This window comes from Pholcus phalangioides, unplaced genomic scaffold (genome assembly GCF_987345545.1).
Source record: "Pholcus phalangioides strain wild (caught in Gottingen) unplaced genomic scaffold, Ppha-v1.0 ptg000042l_1, whole genome shotgun sequence".
Lineage (NCBI taxonomy): Eukaryota > Metazoa > Arthropoda > Arachnida > Araneae > Pholcidae > Pholcus > Pholcus phalangioides.
Window position 1 is genome coordinate 24,822,002 of NW_028301628.1, and position 18,842 is coordinate 24,840,843.

General features: G+C 36.7%; 1 protein-coding gene across 2 annotated transcripts in view; it reads left to right on the forward strand.

Moving 5' to 3' along the window:
* The first annotated feature begins 1,043 nt into the window (after nt 1–1,043).
* The window catches only part of LOC149064685 (follistatin-related protein 5-like), a 353,698-nt gene continuing 335,899 nt past the window's right edge, over nt 1,044–18,842 (forward strand). The window contains exon 1 of one of the 2 annotated variants that reach the window (XM_089254722.1): nt 1,044–1,432. The gene's annotated coding sequence lies outside the window, so the exon portion shown is untranslated. The remainder of the gene's footprint in view (nt 1,433–18,842) is intronic. The other variant, XM_089254723.1, reaches the window with a different exon arrangement.

The following is an 18,842-nucleotide window of genomic DNA, read 5'->3' on the forward strand; positions in this document are numbered from 1 at the left end:
TATGAATAAAATAATTTTGTAGAATAAATGAGTATTCTCAGCATTATAAGAGGAATAATTTTAGAATTGGTGGATATTTTCAGAATTTTCGAAAGAAATAATTTTAGAATCGGTGAAAGAATTATTTTCATTCAGAATTTATGTAAAAAAAAATTTAAAATCGTTCAATATTCAGAATTATTTTCTAAAGAAAAAAATTTCGGAATTTCTGAACATTCATAATTAGTTAATATTCAGAATTTACGAAAGAAATAACTTTAGAGTCACAGTGACTATTCAGAATTTATGAACAAAATAATTTGGGACTATTCAGAATTCATGAAAAAAAATTATAAGTAAATTTTTTCAGATTTATGAAAGAAAAATAATTTCAGGATAACTGAATATTCTACTATATATTAATATTCTTATTATATAAGTTTTGAAAGAAATAATTTTAGAATAGGCGAATATTCAGAATTTATGGAAAAAAAGTTTAGAATAAGTGAAAGAATTGTTTTTATTCAGAATTCAAGAAAGAAATGATTTGAGAATTACTGAATATTCAGAATTTATGGTAAATAATTTTAGAATTAGTGAATATTCAGAACTTAGGAGAAATACATGATTTTTGAATGGGTTCATATTCAGAATTTTCAGAAGAGATAACTTCAGAACTTGTGAATATATTCAGAATTTCTGAATAAAACATTTTAGAATTAGTATTAAATTTTCGTTGTAGATTTCTCCGTGTTGTCACAGGTGTGATCAATATTTCGTTTATTTCAAGAATACACAAATGCATATCTCTTTTTAATACGGTATTCTCAAAAATGGATTCCTTCATCAGATACTTAATCCTGTAGTTGTTCTAATAATGAAGTGCTGAGCTGACGAAATGGTAATAACGAAAAAATGTGCATTGAATACGCAATTAATGCAATGCCCCTAGAGAGAAGAGAAGCTTCTTCGATCTCTCATCCGTCCGTGATGTCGATTTCGCTACAGCTGCTGCCATCTATCGCCCAAAAAACAACGGACCATACATCGAAGCGACGCCTGACGGTTAGTTTTGATCTTATCCCCGAGGCTTATAAACGAAGCTACAATAACCACTTTTCGCGTGATACCTTTAAACCCCGGACTGGTGGTGGTGCTGCTGCTGGTTGGTTATTACTATTTTCGAGCCCGTCTTTTTTTGGCTCAACTCTCTCAGTTATCATTGTTGGTTTCGTGGTGATTGTTGTCTTACGGCTGCTAATTGTGGGGCCCTCATCGGCTGCCCGAAAATATTGTACGGTTTAAAACCCCCAAATATATATATTGGGTTTTTGACAAGAGAGAACTCATATATGTGCAAGGGAATAACAATTGATCATCTGATTGTTTTTTTAATTTTCTAATTGTTACCAAGGATAAGGAAAAACAAACACAAACGCCGAGTTCTGTTTATGTGAGTATTCATTTTCTTGTTTTTTTAAAATTAATTAATTAATCTTCATTATTTCATTGATTATATCCGTTTTCTAAGAGTTATTTCGTATGTTTGTTTCAAAGTGTTACAACACCTCAGGAGTTTGCGAGCGCAGTTCATGAAATACTCACATTTACAGTATAGTTCTAATTTGAGTTTTTGTGTAATTTGAGAATATCATTATTTCTCAATTACTTGATTAATTTTGAATACATATCGTTTCCCTTTATGCCACAAAGATGAATGTGATGAATTTTCACTCTTTTCGGGTTTATTATCTGGTTGGGATCATTTGTTTCGCAAAATTTTGCCAGAAACGCCAATGGGAAAACGTTATAAAACATTTTAGGAAAATTGACATCCGTAGCAGCCTCCCTTAGGGTCGTATTCACCGACATGATTTAAACCCGTAGTTACAATTTTTGGATAAGAGAACAACATAGATTGATTAAAACCCTGAATTTAACCAATCCGTGTCGATCTCTTATCAAAAAATTGTGACTATAGCTTAAACCATGTTGGTGAATACCGCCCTTAGGGGTGTGTGTGTGTGACAGGTGCAGTCGTTTGGGTCCCCGCGTTTTGGGAGGCCTCCCGCACTCTTACAGTAATAATAATTCCTTTAATAATTCTGGAAAATTCTGCATTTTCATCTAGAAAGAAGTAATGCTGAAAGAAGTTTTCTGGAATTTCTGGAGAATTTCTGGAAATATTTCTTTCATTTATTCTTAATTTTCATTAATTCTAAAAGTGTTTCTTGCATTAATTCAGAGTCTTGTCGGACGCTGGGGTGGTCGAGTAGTCATAGTGACGGACTCGCATCGCGAGGAGCCGTGTTTGAACCCCACTGTTGCCACAGCGGTGGTCGGCTGAAGTTGGTTTTTTGTGGTTCCCAACTTCAAGATGCGAACCGATCTCCCCGTTAAAAAGTCTCGCCACAGAGAGCAACAGGCCCACACACACATACAATTATTCAATCATTACACTTCACTTACAGTTAGAAAAATTGACGGCAGATGATAGCACTACATATAACGAGCATTACACATAAACAAACTTCACGTTAGGTTCATAACACGTACAACTTCCAGCATATGGCGCAGGTTTTCGACCACCTGCTAAAATCTCTTCATTGAGACGAAGCGGAGGGCCATGATCTGGTTAGGAGACTGAGGAATTATTTCTGGCATTTAGGCTGCAATTTTCATGGGTGCTGGAATTATTTTTCGCATTTATTCTGAATTTTAATGATTTTAGTTTTCTGAATTTTCGATTTCCCTCTTCGACAGAATATATAAAATAAAGGGTGGGGGGGGGGGGGTGCTTTCGAAATCATCAAGACGCCACTGTGCTATCATTTTCGCACTGGGCTCCGCATCTGGTAAGGGCGGCCCTGATCTATAGCGTAACAGGGGCAGAGTAAATATTCAAATGTCATTTCAATAGTTTTTGAAATTTGCATATTCATGTTTCTAGCATAAGGGGGGAGGGGAAACAATATGTGATATACGGAAGCTATATTATATTAGAGTAACTATGAAATCTCTCCAAACCACCCTCAATTGCTTAGAAAACCAGCCTTACAGAGGGTGGGGGGGGGGTGCCTAATAAAATGGGAAATTTTTGGACTAGAAAATAATTTTCCGTATATGTTGATGTGGCCCTGCAAAGAATTTTGACCTTATGTAAACAAATATTTACGAAAATTCTCTTTAATGCTAGTTCAACGTTTTTGGCTGTCCAAAAGCCCAAGGTTGGAGTTTCAAAATTTCAGAGTGGTATCCTCGTTCGTTTCAAAACATTATTAGAACATCTCTGAAACTTCACAGAACAGTTCATGAAATGCTTTCAAAATTATGGAAACTTCAAATTTACGGTATGGCTGTAATTTGGATTTTTGTGTAATTTGAGACTTTCATTAATTTTTATATTTCCAATACCAGAATGCTGAATTATTATAGAATAACAATGAAACGACTCCCTTCATTTCTCAGAAAACTAGCCCTACCATAGGCGTGCGCAGAATTTTCTCAGGGTAGAGGCTAAATTTTGTTTTCTTCTCGGGGGGGGGGGGTATGTTTTTTTCCGCAAAATAACACTATAATCTCAGCCTGGGGATGTGGTTAGAACCCCAAAAACCCCCCTTTGCGTACGCCAATGAGTCCTACAGAGAAGTGCCTCCTCTCCCTAATAAAGAGGAAAATTTTTGGACTGAAGATTAATTCGTCAATCATGGTTGATGTTGGCCTTCACAATTTTTGCCGTATACGCGAATATTATTAGCAAAATACTGTTCAAAGTTAATTAAACGTGTTTGGTTTGAGTCTCGAAATTTCCAAACATATTTGTTTCAAAATATTATAACGTATTTGAAACTCGCGAGCGCGGTTCATGAAATGCTCAGGTTGGAAACTCAAATTTACAGTATGGCTGTAATTTTCGCTGTGTGTAATTTGAGACGTTCTATTATTTTTCGATACCCATAATTAATGCATGATATACGGATGCTAAATAATAATGGAGGAATCGTGAGAGAGATACTTGTGCGAAATTACCCTTCATTCTTCAGAAAACCAACCATAAGAAGGGGGTAGACTTGAAGGTTTTTGGGGTGGGGAGGAGGGGCATGGTGATGATGATGACGTCCATACAAAAAACACATATTTCTACAGAGAGGTGACTCACCCACCCCCAATAGAGTGGAAAATTTTCGGACTACAAAATAATTGGCTCTATATATGTTGATAAGGCTCTACAAAGTGTTGACCGAAAACGCGAATTATTATGAAAATTCTCTTCCATGTTAATTCAACGTTTTTGGTTGCCCAAGCTTCGAGTCTCGAAACTTTCAGTGCGGTTGGTACAGAGCCGGTTCTAGAAATTCTGCCGCCCGAGGCGAATAATATTTTGCTGCCCTTAAGGTACGACTGTCTGAAAACAGTTTTCTTTCTTCACCTCCATTATCTTGTACAGTGGTTCCCAAAGTGGTTGTCACGACCCCCTTGTGGGGACGGGGGCTGGCGTGCGTAACGCTGATGATTTAAGATGTTACGAGAGAATTTCCTAAATGAAACGTACTGATGAGAGTAAATATATCAAATCAATATAATGATTCTTCTTTGAAGGGGGAGGGTGGTCGCATAGTGGGCGCACCTGTTTACGTTTTTTCCTATGGGTTTTGGAAAAATGTCAGCCCTTCAAAGGATTAGTTGAGCTTTTACACAAATATATATGTATCATATAATGCATTAAAATTCTACGTAAAATTTACTAAAAATAATTTGAAGGAAAATTTTATTCAACAAAGTATCACAAATGTATTTTTGCACTTTTTTAGGAGAAAACATGAAAATCAATAAATTTATAAATTTATTTTGAATAGAAAGACAAAATGCACAATTATTGAATATCCAAGAAACGCTGTCCTCATTCCTTAGTTTTTAAAATCTTGATTCTCCACGTTATGTTGCTTACATGTTGTTGGGTTGCGTAGAATGAAGATAAGTTTCCCTACCTTTTATTTATACTTTACAGTGAAGTAACAGCCCTGAGTGCGTATGTTTGGGACCAGAGGAGAAAACATAGTAGGAGAGAACACGGGGGGGGGGGGGGTGGATTGCAGTATTGGGGAGGGCAGGTTAAAATTTAAAGATATATTTCCAAATATTTCAGTAAAAAATTAAAATTTCGAAAGAAAATACCTTTGCACCGTATGTTATCTTTATCAATATCTGTTAATTTAATTTTAAACTAATTTAATTTAATTTAAATTAAGTTAGTTTAAATTTTGAAGGTCAGTATAGCCCAAAATTTCTCTAGGAGAGATTCCTTGTGCTCCCGGAACCCAATAAGCTCCCGCAAAGGTCGATCTTGCGTACGCCAATGCTCGTGACCAGGGCGCAAGGTGTTGTAATGTGGTAATGCAATTTCTACCACAAGTCATTGTACCGCTTGATCATTGTTTGGCCCAGCATAAACCTTCATGGTCGTTGTACCTATAAAAAACAAACCCCAATCGAACCCGAAGGTGCATATGCACACTCGAATGAATGGTAGCACATATCGTAGCAAATCTGTAGGAAAAAAAATCATTCAATCGTTCTCCAAAAACACCCTCTACCTCCTCTGCTATTGCGATTCGACAGCACATTCTATGATTAAAAATGCTTGTTTAGGTGTCTTATATCACCTCTTAAAGTTTTTCCCATGAATTTAGAATTACCTTGTATTTTACATGTGAGAAAGACATCAATGAACTAGAACCACTTACGCCATCTATCAAATAAATTTGTTACAATTCTTCGATTGAAATTAGTAACCGGATTTTGATTAACGTGTCATATAAAAATAGCAATGTGATATGATATTAGTTAATATTTTACAAGCAATAATATTAGTTAAATTACCAAGCTTGCCTCGAAATTTTAACAGTTTCGCTCAGAAAAGCAATATTTACAACCTTCAGAAACATTAAAATTATATTGTCAGGAGATTCACAGGTGCTCCAAAATACTTCAGACTAACCGACCTGCACGGTGATCTTCATCCATCTACAAATATATAAAGAAACTGGCCAAAAAGTACTTTGAGAAGCAAGATGCTTTAGAAGTGGATGGTATCAGCTCAGCATCCAACTACCCAGCTGAACAGAAATTAGCACAGCTAAGACTAAGGAATATCTTGGTTAAAAATTTTAGAAAGGAATTTTAATTGTTATAACAAGCACATAATGGTTAATCATACTGAAGTTATGATGTTGAAAATACCGTTCATTTTTTATTGATAATGTACCAAAAGCATAGTATAGATAAATATTACTATAAATAAATTACATCAATATATTTTTTTGTAAAATGCAGCAAATGATAGCAATGTTAATCACTACAGATTGATTTTTTTTTTATTTTCAACATTTTAGAGTGAGAATATTTTATGTAAATACATTTATTCATTAAACTGATTATTGTAATATTAGAAAGGTATATGATATGAACGCTTTGTGAATTATATAACCATTCGTTATATAACCTACCTGCATAGATTTTTTAATCTAATATAATTGTCAGATGTACCAAAGTAAAATCAAATGATTCTGATTGCATGGGGGGGGGGGGGTGTTAATGTTCTGTAAATTATAATAAAACCATTTGTAACCTCTTCCACTCTATTTTATTTATTTAATTACTTTTTTCTAATATGTTTGCCAAATGCTCAAAAGTCGTATTAAATGGTTCTGATGGCATTTTGTTGGGGTTTTCATGTATATAGCTACACATATCACCTTTCTCTGAATGGAAATATACTGTAAAAGATGCTGTAAACTTATGTTGTAAAAGATTGGTAAATTTTGCTATTTGTGGCAAAGTAAATCACTTTAGTGAAATTATATTTAACATTGTAGATATTGAGAATGTTTGCAATCTTCCGAGATTTATTTTTGAAAGTATGTGTAATCTGATATGGTAAAAAGATGTTTTAACCCCTGAAAACTGTTGACAATGCAAATCAGTATAATGATATTGCTTTGTAGTAGTGAGAATATTTTATGTAATATAAAGGGTTTTATATAATATTAAAAAAAAAATCACCCATGGTGGTTTTTAAGCAACCATTTTGCCATTGCCTGATCAATATCTCCACCTAAGTAGAGAAACCAAGACAGAAGACGAGCTCAGTGCTCGGTACATCGCATCAACTAGCAACGGCAAGCTATTGTAGGTTTTCTGTGATTACAATCAAAAACAATATAAAAATTTTGAAGCAAACTTGATAATTTAACTAATATTATTACTTATGAAATATTAACTAATACATATATATCATGTCATTTTTTTTTTCACTCGGCACATTAATCAAAATCCAGTTACTAATTTCAGTCGAACAATTGTAACAGTTTTATTTGATAGGTGGAGTATACAGTATATATATATAAGTGATATGATACTCTACAATTTTTTTTTCAATATTTTCTGGAAGGCATATTTTTGGCTGATGAAATTTTATTTGTACTCATTTATTGGTTATGGACAAAAGTGCCTAAGAAATGCGCCATTTTTTGATGGTGAATAAGTTTACAAAATAAGACCGTTTAGAGCCTGAGAATGCTTCCATGTACACAGAGTTTTTACTGAGCAGAAAAAAAAAAACCTATATTGTATAAGGCAGCATGTTATTATACCATTCTGCACAGATATCAAAATTCTGTAAGCAAAGAAACAGGTCTGCAGGTGTAATAAAAGGCAATGTTGATCATTTGATCATTTTTGTCGCACCACGGTCATTTTCTGCACACGAGGGCTAATTAGACCGGGACCTACAATTTATTGCCGATTCCGAACGGCAGGCTTGTTTTTCATACTCATCGAGAGGTTGGTGCGCTAAACCCTCGATGGGAGACTCCCTGCGGTAGCAATTTTTGCTGCGGTCAAGTCGCCGTTTTTTGTTGTACCCCTCTGTCAGGAAAGTTTTTTGACAAGGACGAACTGGGTATCGAACTCACGACACCTCTAAACATCCTTTGGTACTTTAGGCGAGCATCTTATCGACCGGGCTACCGCGCCCAAAAGGCAATGTGCCCCCCTATCTGGAAAAAAAAATTGAAGGCACATTTCATGTAATAACAGTCTTCCTTTTTATTGCGATCATCTCGGTGCTCATCATTCCCCCAACATCCTGGAACTGAGCTCCTCCCCCAAGACTGAGATCTTTGGTGGGGCCCCTCCTCTATAGTGAATTTATAGTGTAAAAAAAGAAAAACAATGAGGTTTGGCCCGGGCCCACGTGCTAGAGCCCTGCCAGCCCTACCCTTGTAGGGATCATAGTGCTCACTTAAACCATCGAGGATAGATGATTGATTTCATACTCAGGAGATATTCACCAACTCAAATGAACAGCCTATGATTAGCATCATGATTATTTCCGTTAAAGCCATATATGTCAGAGTTCTTGTGCGGGGTGCTTTTCTGGTGATGACTATAGTCAAAGCTCTCGATCCGTGAATATGCCTCCCAGTAGGTTGACAGGGCTCCAACTTCGCTGAATCTCAACCAAGAATTCAACCGGGCACGGCACGGATATCCATGGCCCCCACATCCCGCACAGTAGAACGTAAGGTTAATATCTTTGGTGGGCCCCAGTTCAGACTCTTCACGGGCCTCCTGTAATATGAATTTGTAGTGTGAAAAACAAAAATAGAATCACATCTGATGAAATTATATCGGACCCCCGGGCAAAAGCCCTGCCCGACCCACTCTTTTTGTGGAGGGCCATGCAAGGACCACAGTCCTGCATAGACTAGGAGTTTCCTCGATAAGATCTGCCACAATGATTTATGACAATAAATGTGTAAATTAAGAGGTGTTGCCTAGGCACTCTTTCATGTTGCCCCGGGGCTATGATTGTGTTGGGGAAGCTGTGGTGACACGAGTGTTTAGTGAGTCACGAGTTCGATACCCGGTTCGTCCTTTTCGGAAACGCGCGGCATGACCACAGAAAAGATTGCTATTGCAGGGAGTCCGACATCGAGGGGTTAGCGCATCAACCTCTCGGTGAGTATAAAAAAAGGATGACGTTCGGAATCGGCAATAAATTGCCGGTCTAATTAGCACTCGTGTGCAGAAAATGACAGTGGTGCGACAAAAATGATCAATGATCAAATGAGCTCCTAAAGGTGTCACCAACCTTTGTCAGAGGCGTCGCGGCGAGCTGGAGATATTAATTTGTGTGCCTTTTTTTTTTACATTTTGAAGTGGTTCTTTTGTGAATGCACAAATTTACTAAACTATTCTGGGAAGCTGTACCGTAGACGAGTCGTGAATCTGAAAAGGGAGCCGTGGGGGACAAAAGTTGGAAAACCACTTCTCTATTCTCCAGGTGAAATTGATGAAATAATTAGTGAAACTTCATGAATTATTCAATATATTTCTTTATGAAAAGTAAACTAATTTTTGTGAGTGTTACGCTAATTTTCATTTTCAATTATTGAAAAGGACTATTGAAAATACATCAGAATCCGTTTCAATTTAAATTTTTTTATACAATTTTGTCTTCGTATTTCTCTTATTTCTGAATATAAAGAAAATTCTTTGATATTAATCTGATTCATTATGACTATATTCGGAGACTCAGCAGGTTGTCTCATGAATTATTCATTATTCATTACTTGATATATAGTCTATTTATGTATTCATTCTGAATTATTCATAAATTAGTGTTCTGACGCTGAACGCAAAAAAGGGGGGGGGGTGAAATACATAATTTCGATACGTTATCGATGGATACGCAATTCATTATCTTTATGTTTCGTATCAAAAGCTTTATCCGGAATATTTATTGGGATAATGGATTCCAATGAGTTAGGTGAGAAACAAGAATGGTACTTCGTATTTACTAAACGTGTGAAATCCATGGATATATAACTGTTATTGATTAAATTCTCGTGGATACGCGCTTTGAAGAATTCGTGAGAATATCCTCAGAAAAATCTGAGAAAATTTTAAAAGATCTTTGAAAATTTTCTTTTGAAAAGTCGGTGTAAAATATTTCAAAAATCAGTGAGAAGTTGGTGAAAATATTCTTCGAAAAGTCGGTGTAAAATATTTCAAAAATCAGTGAGAAGTCGGTGAAAATACCTTTTGAAAAGTCCATGAAAATATTATCCGAAAATTCCCTGAAAATATTCTTTTGAATAATCTTTGAAAATATTCTTTTTGAAAAATCAGTGGATATATTCTTTGAGAAATCAGTGGATATATTCTTTGAGAACGTATTTGAGAAATCAGTGGATATATTTGAGAAATCAGTCAACATATTCTGTGAGAAATCAGTCAACATATTCGGTGAGAAATCAGTCAACATATTCTGTGAGAAATCAGTCAACATATTCTGTGAGAAATCAGTCAACATATTCTGTGAGAAATCAGTCAACATATTCGGTGAGAAATCAGTCAACATATTCGGTGAGAAATCAGTCAACATATTCGGTGAGAAATCAGTCAACATATTCTGTGAGAAATCAGTCAACATATTCTGTGAGAAATCTCAGTGAAAATATTCTTTGAGAAGTCAGTGAAAATATTAGTTGAAAAGTAGTCGGCAAAAATATTCGTTGAAAAGTCAGGGAAAATATTCTTTGAAAAGAAAAGTCGGTGAAAATATTTGAAAAATCAGTGAAAAAATTGGTGAAAATATTTGAAAAATTGGTGAAAATATTTGAAAAATTGGTGAAAATATTTGAAAAATTGGTGAAAATATTTGAAAAATTGGTGAAAATATTTGAAAAATCAGTGAAAAAATTGGTGAAAATATTTGAAAAATTGGTGAAAATATTTGAAAAATTGGTGAAAATATTTGAAAAATTGGTGAAAATATTTGAAAAATTGGTGAAAATATTTGAAAAATTGGTGAAAATATTTGAAAAATTGGTGAAAATATTTGAAAAATTGGTGAAAATATTTGAAAAATTGGTGAAAATATTTGAAAAATCAGTGAAAAATTGGTGAAAATATTTGAAAAATCAGTGAAAAATTGGTGAAAATATTGTTTGAAATGCTGGTGAAAATACTCTTTGGAAGGTCGGTGAAAAAATATCCTTTGAAAAAAATCCTTGAAAATTATCATCTGGAAAGTCGTTGAAAAACACTTGATAGAAAAAAAAATTACCCACTCTCTCCTATTCATATTTTCTGACCTCTAAGTACAGGCGAGTACTTGATAAATGTTTGGTATGCACTGAACTGTAAGTTTTAAAAATTAACTTAATACTGAATTAATGGTCCATTTTAGGTTTCAGGATAAATTTATTTTTGATTATTTTCTGTTTGATTACTTCAAAAATAAGTCCACAGCTCCATGCAAATGAGCGAAGACATGTGTCTGATGCTATATAAGAGAGATGCTTGAACATAACACACGTGTATGATGTCAAAATGAAGCAACTGAACGAAATAATCAAATGACAGAAAATAATCGAAACACGGGAAAAGATCCCTTATCCATGTAGCCTCAGCCAGTAACTTAAGTTACTCTCACAAATATCGCGTATACTACTCTTTCTGAATTTTCACGACACATTCAAAACTGGAATTTTTACATAAGTTGCAATATTTTACATCTGGTAGCCAAATTATGAAAAAAGAAAGTAGATATTTTTCCTGCGAACGTGCAATTAAAAATTATTCGCTAAAAATACTCTTTCATCTTATCGAATAAGGAATTATAAAATTCTAAATCTCTATACATGGTATCTCAATTTTTCTGTAAATTCCATAAAAATCGGCTGAAAGTTCCACATGCTATCGGCGGAAAAACATGCGATGGAAAAATTGGAATTTTTATTTAGAAAACATTTATATCTTTTCGTGTATATACGTGCTGTTCTCACGAAAATTAACACAAGGTTTAGTATAATATTTTGTGAAAGTTACAAACCATTTGCAGTTTTTTTTATCACACAGGGTTGATCAAAAAACCGTTTTTCGTATTTAATCTTTTATCGGTCTCCTAAATGCACTCGTGACTAAATTCTCACTGGAAATTGTGAGTACAAGCATAGGAGTGACGCGACAGAAATTTCAGAACAATTTGTCCAGTATTTTTCTAGAAATTCGAGAAAATGTCTAAACTTCAAGAAGGACACACGTCTGGAAACATAGTGTATGTTCTTCTCTCGAATGCCTTTCATTCCAGGTCATGTTCATTGATGGCTACCGATATAAAAGGAACAAAATACGCATATTTGCAATGATATTGAATACATGAAAAGTTGTTTGCGGAGATATAGGATCTATGTTTGTGCATGTGTGTGTGTGTGTGTATGTGCAATGTTTAAACAAGACAGCTCTACACATATATGCTTTATCTCACTTACTTTCAAAGAAACTTACGCATGTTTGAGGAACCCGGAATTAATTATCGATTTCTTTTCAATCTAAGAGAATATTTTCATCATCCAGCGGAACTCTCTCTCTTCAGGTTGCAATGATGAATGATGAGATAAGAGTTTCGTATTGAGAAATATCTCGCGTGTGTTTGCCATTTCTTGAAAGGAAAATGCGGAAATGAAACGTTTTCTCGACACGGGAAACGGTCGAAATATGGAGAAGAGGCCCGTAACTTTCCTATAATGTAAGAGAGAGAGGAATTTTCGTACATCGAGGATATGAAGTGGAGTGTGGTGGCTGTAAGAATCCAGAGGAGATGTGAATGCTTCGGATACTGCTGCTGCTGTGATGTTTACCCGATGTCATAAACGCTCCTCTGGTGTATGAGAAATTCTTTTTGAAGAATGTTCGAGCTGTCTAAGGTGATGCGATTTCCATTAATTAAGTAAAAGAGCGCTTTTAATGTTATGAGCGCTCCATAACTTAGGCTGCTAACCAGCGCCATCGATCTGTTTAATCTCTTCTCGGGAAAAATATTTTCTCCCTCCTTCACCCCGTTTCCGAATTGATGATTTTTGAGCGTCTTTGACTTAAGGAGCATCTTTGTCATCTTTAGGATTCCTTTTAAGCCGTCTTGCTCAAATTTTTTCCTTGGGTGGAGCGGGGGTGGGGGGGGGGAGGATCGTTTTTGAGCTTCCATTTCGGATGTTTTTAATCACGGTTACCCTGATATTGGTCTCGCTTCCCATCTTCTTGAAGCCGGAGTTCAGTAAAGTATTTGCAGAAGGGGAGGGGGGGGCGGGCTTATAGCCGGGCTATAGCTCAGGGCGGCAAGTTCAGAGTGGGCGGGATAATTGAGGAATGAGTGGCCAAGAATATTAGTAGAATGGGAGAGAAGCGGCAAAATTTGTGTAGGGCACTATATATCCATCTCTGCTCAGAGAGAGACGGACTTAGGTCGTTGAGTGACCAAATGAGTGAAAAAGAGAGTTTGAAAGCGTGTGAGTGAACAAAACAGTGATCTAGAGCTCAATGGACCAAAAAAGTCAAAAGAGTGAACTATAGAGTGCGATGGACCAAGTCAGTGAGGGACGAAAAGAGTCACCTAGAACGTGTGCATGCATGCAAATGATCAAAAGAGTGGCATAGAAATCAAGGGTCCAGGTCAGTGATCGACCAAAAGAGTGACGTAGAGCACTATGTACTGACCAAAAGAGTGACGTTGAGCACTATGTACTGACCGAAAGAGTGACGTAGAGCACTATGTACTGACCAAAAGAGTGACGTTGAGCACTATGTACTGACCGAAAGAGTGGATCTAGAGAGTATATGCGCATAGGTACTGGCAAAAAAGAGTGACCTAGAGCACTATGTACTCATTCCATTTGTATTTAGCACAGTCTGGGTTTGACGTTTCAAGATGTGTCGACTTTGACTTGTGTCACTCACACATCCCTAGTTCACTATCAAGTCTAGTCCAGGCACTGATTAGCAAGAGCGTTGGACGCGGTCCTATTCTATCCCAAGCAGGGTACTAACTGAGGGGGAATGGGAGGGGGGGGGGTGCGGGTCTGGAGCCCGGGCGCAGAACCAAAGAAGGCATAAATTTTCTGTTTTAAACTCTTCAACATTATAAGGGGTGCCAAAAAATACTTGCTTGCTCCGGCTGACCAAGAATTTAGTTTCGGCCCTGACTCCAAGAGCGCAAAAAAAGGGTCTGTACCGTAAAATACGGGACGTATTGTCACTATTCTTTCTCTTTAAGGTGCTTGTTCCTTGATACATCGTTCTGGATCCACGCCTGGGCCTATCGGACTGAAAGACATGCTTCAGCTAGTGATGACGGACACGGAGGTGCAGACGATGCTCGAGCACCCACAATATTTTGTAGCATCGGACTGAGCATCCCCAGAAGTGATTGAAAAATCGGAATCTCCTATATAAATATCAAGTTGAGCACCCACACTGATCTGAAACACTTCCGACGCCTCTGGTTTCAGCTTGGATAATAACCCAGGATCGTTAAACGGGAAGCTTGCTTGGCAGCCGACAGGCGGTTCAGTAAATGCAGGCTGGCTTGAGAATTTCCTGCTGAAACCATGTGGCAAAAATGTTTTATAGAACGGGGGGGGGGGGGGTTGGGGAGGAGAAGGGAACCACGTGAATCCTATCAACTTCCCGTGGCTCTTATCTATCCCTCACCAGGGCTAGTTTGACTCTTTGCCCCCCACACTCGTGGAACATGGTGCCTTTGATGTCGAGGAGGAGGTGGTGGTAAAAGGATGGATCAAACGGACTTGGATTCAAGCGAGCCAATCAATCGTTAATTATGCCAGCAGGAGAATACGCGGGGCACTGTTTTTTGGAGTGGGGGTGGGGGGGTTTGCAAACTAGTGGATTCGTTTTTTTCCCTCAAGAAAAATACGGGAAATTAGGATGCTGAATATCCGAAAATACAGGACATAGCCAATTATCGCCAAACAAGTTGCTAAATGCAAGCTAAGCTACAAGTTAACTCTAAAACAAATCGATGGAAATTCCTCAATGGCGGTTAGAAATACTGTATTTCCTCAAAATATTAATTAAATTATGATAATTACGGCTGGATAGTCCTAATGACAACTATGACTAAAAATATGAATGTTTATCTCATATATGTTTGTCATTGTTTAACGTTTTTTTTCACTGATTACATTTCAATCCACTGCGATCAGCAGTAGCGTCATTTCTCGCCATTTCATAATTTTTCACTGAGTTCAGACGTAATTGGCCGTTTTTCCTTACTTTTGGCAAAAATTAACGATTTTTTCCGTGAGGGGATCCTAGATTTCCATTTTTCTCTTTCGGGAAAATATGGATACGGATGGACAGTAGTAACGGTACCACAATTTGAGAGGCCACTCGTCTTAGCTTCTGATACTAGGCACGATGTAATGCAGTAAAACTTGTGTGTGTAAATTAGACACCCACGGTTCCATTAAAATCTGATATAAAGTGCAGTATAGTATTGTGCACATTCTGGGTAAAATGATTACGGTTGGTAATATAAACCGTCCAATATAGGCAGGTCCCCATGATATAGCTTAAACTAACAGTTTTTACTATAGTTACGCCGAGAGAACGGTGACAGAGATACCCCTGAGAAAGAGAGGATACTCAAAATGATTAAATTTCACCCATAAAAACAGAAGAATCGAGTGCGACTGAGCAAAATCCAATTTTAATTGGCGGTTTCCTCGTAATTTTCGATTCAACGGAGCTTTAAAGCGTCAACAACCCCCCCTCTCCCCCGGTCGTTAATATTAAATTATTTAACTCTCTAATGGCCCGCCTTTTCAGGGGAAAAGTCGACGTTGAAGTGGGAAAAGTGAGACGCGTGGTGTTTGCGGATTAAAACCTCGAATTTTCTCTCCAACGGGGAAGTTGATTTATGAGTAACTTTAGATCAAGGCACAAGATGATTGACGCTCTTATGTCTTTACGGTGACTCTTGGTTGGGATATTATCTCACAACCTCCTCCTTTGTGTTTCTTTCCTCCCTTCCACGATATCTCAACTGATTTTTCGACGTCGAGACCTCAGCTGACGCCATATTATCATAACCGTATAAAGCTTGGACGACGACGACGCAGAGTGTTTTCAATCCAAAGTTAATGCCAGTTTTGACCACGATCTGGCGGTGGCCGAAATTCAATTTCCCTACGTTAATGATGGGCACACGTGACTGGAACATATGCTGCCATGTGTTTTCTCCCGGAACAGATTCTTCCCATCCGGATAACGCGTGGAGATGGTAAGGGGTTAATTTAAATTGAGTTCGAAGATGAACGTTTCATATCATTGGACTCGTAAATGACTATTGATATCTCTGCTGGCCCGAATCCCCTACGGATTTATAGATATTCAGCTGTATTTAATGGTGAAAGGATGATCGCACTTGCCATATCGCATCCAGATGTGCTGTGAAGTTAAGAGTTAATGTTTATGAGGATTCATAAGCAGCAATCGCCCAGATCTTCCGCATAATGAGAGACACAACCGATCTGTGAAGATGAAACTATATTGGAATTGAAACCCCTGGTTTATTTCCATATTGCAGTGTTTCCTAAAGAGAGTGCTCGACCTCTAGGTCAGTGCTCTTCAAACCTTTTGAATATTTGCGGACCGGAGAAATTAAGTAAACAATTTCGTGGGCTTTATACCCACACCTGGACAAATCCCAGGCGCCGGGTCACCATGGCGGTGAAAAAATTGGTAGTGTCATCCAACATTTTCAATTAGTTGCTAAATTGCAGTCTCTCTCTTCCAAATTTTTTTCAGCATATTATCGATATTTGCATTCTAGTTAATGTATTAAAGTATTTTATTTTTCTCTCAGAAAAACAAATTGTAGGGTTTAAAGGGTTGATATAAATAATTTGGGAACAAACGAAAAAAAACTATTAGAGGAAAAACTCAACCTTCTGACTTATTATACTTCATATTTTATATTCTATTACAACATATTCGAGAAACTCAATTGAGCTGGGAGACGAGCTCCCACCTATGAAATAAAAACAGAACTATCTGTTATAGTTCTGTTCTAAAACTGGTATGCAGCATCAAAACAAACTATATGTGGTACGATAGCATATATTTTTCACATTTATGTTGCATACCGGTGAAAATTTCATATGCCATAATACCGGTTGATATGGTTTATATGTTTGCCATGGAACTTCAGCTATTATTTTATTGTTATACATTATGTGTGAGTGTGTGAAATATTTTTTTTTCTTTTTGGCGCGCAGAATATAAGTAGTTGAAACTCACGAGCTATATAGGGTATATTGCCATGAATATTCTTTCATTTCTTGTAGATTGGTGCAGGCAGTAGTTCCAATAATACGATCTATTATGATGCACCAGAGAAAAGCATCAAACCTGCCACCTATCAAAAAGAAAACTATATGTTATGATTCTGAAAGTGAAATTGATTGTTGGTCTAAAACCAGTATTCAGCATCAAAATAAACATTACGTGGCACGATACAAGTACAAAGGTGACAACGGAAAAAATGCCCAACGTGGTTGGCTGGAAAAAGACGTCCATGAAAAGTATGGATGTCGAATATGTATCTAAACCAGTATTTCCCAAAGTGGGCAATATCATCAATATCATCACCATCCCCTGGTGGGCGATAGAACGGTCCAAGGGGGCGATAGAACCTACTGATTTAACATAGGATCCTATGGGTATATTTGAGTTGGGGGGCGATGAGAGGAAAAAATTTCTGATGAAGGGGGCGATGGAACAAAAGGTTTGGGAGACTATGATCTAAACCAGCGGTTCTCAACCGGGGCTCCGTGTGCACTTCCCAAGGGCTCCGCGGCCACTCGAGAATAATAAAATAAATCAATAAATTTGATAAACAAACAAAAAAAAGGGGCCTAAAGGGAACAGCCATATAAATAATACACTAAAGAGGGCTCCTCGAGTTAAACAGGGCTCCGCCATAGAAATTATTCACTGAATTATTCACTCCGCGAGTCGGAATAGGTTGAGAACCGCTGATCTGAACTATATGAAAAATACAGCAACCCAATAAGAGCAATAAAAAACCAATAATTATTATAATATGCAAATATATTGCCCTAATGAAAAATTATGGTTGTCTCATCTAAGTATGGATGGCTTCTCAATTTATTTCCTAATGTCCTTATTGCGTTTCTTTTTAAACGTGCCAATCGTGTCAGAATTCACGACTCCCGGAGGTAAACTATTCCACTTATTACATTGATACCACATATTGTTTATTTCAATACTGCACGCCGGTGCAACTTTTTACCGATCACTATGTTTTTATTTTTGCCGTAGAATTTCAGATATTTTTCGTGTGCTGAATGTAAATACTTATTTTGTATTAATTTTCATGCTCTACAATTATACATACGAGAAAAAGTGGGACCGCTTCTGCCATCTATCCAATGAAAATAAAACTATTTATTATAGTTCTTCAAGTAAAACTGATTTTTGGTTTTAAAGTGTGAAACTGAATATATGTTAAATATACGAATAAATGTATGGTTATGATAGCGAATATTGTTTATTTTGATATTACACACTAAAGTAAATTTTATGCGCCATAGTATCGGTTGCTATGTTTTTGTTTTCCGCCAAATATCATCAATTATTCGTTGCTTCTTCGTGAAAAAAAAATTATATAATGGCTTTAGAGTTGCTTCTGTGAACTAAAGCACTGCATTACCTTCATTTCGATTTCTCTGTTTGGTTTTCATTATTGACACGGCTGAGCAATTTTTTTTACATGAATAGAAATTTCAAAAGCATCCTTCTCACCCTGCTATAATGCATCTCCTCAATCACGCAGTGGTTTTGAGACTTTAGCAAAATGTTTCGCGGACCGATATCGATTTGCGGACTAGCGGTTAAAGGACGTGGCTGTTTATCAATGTTTTTCATCCTTCTTACAGCTGTGAATAGGTGAAAATAGTTGAAAAGTTTCACAA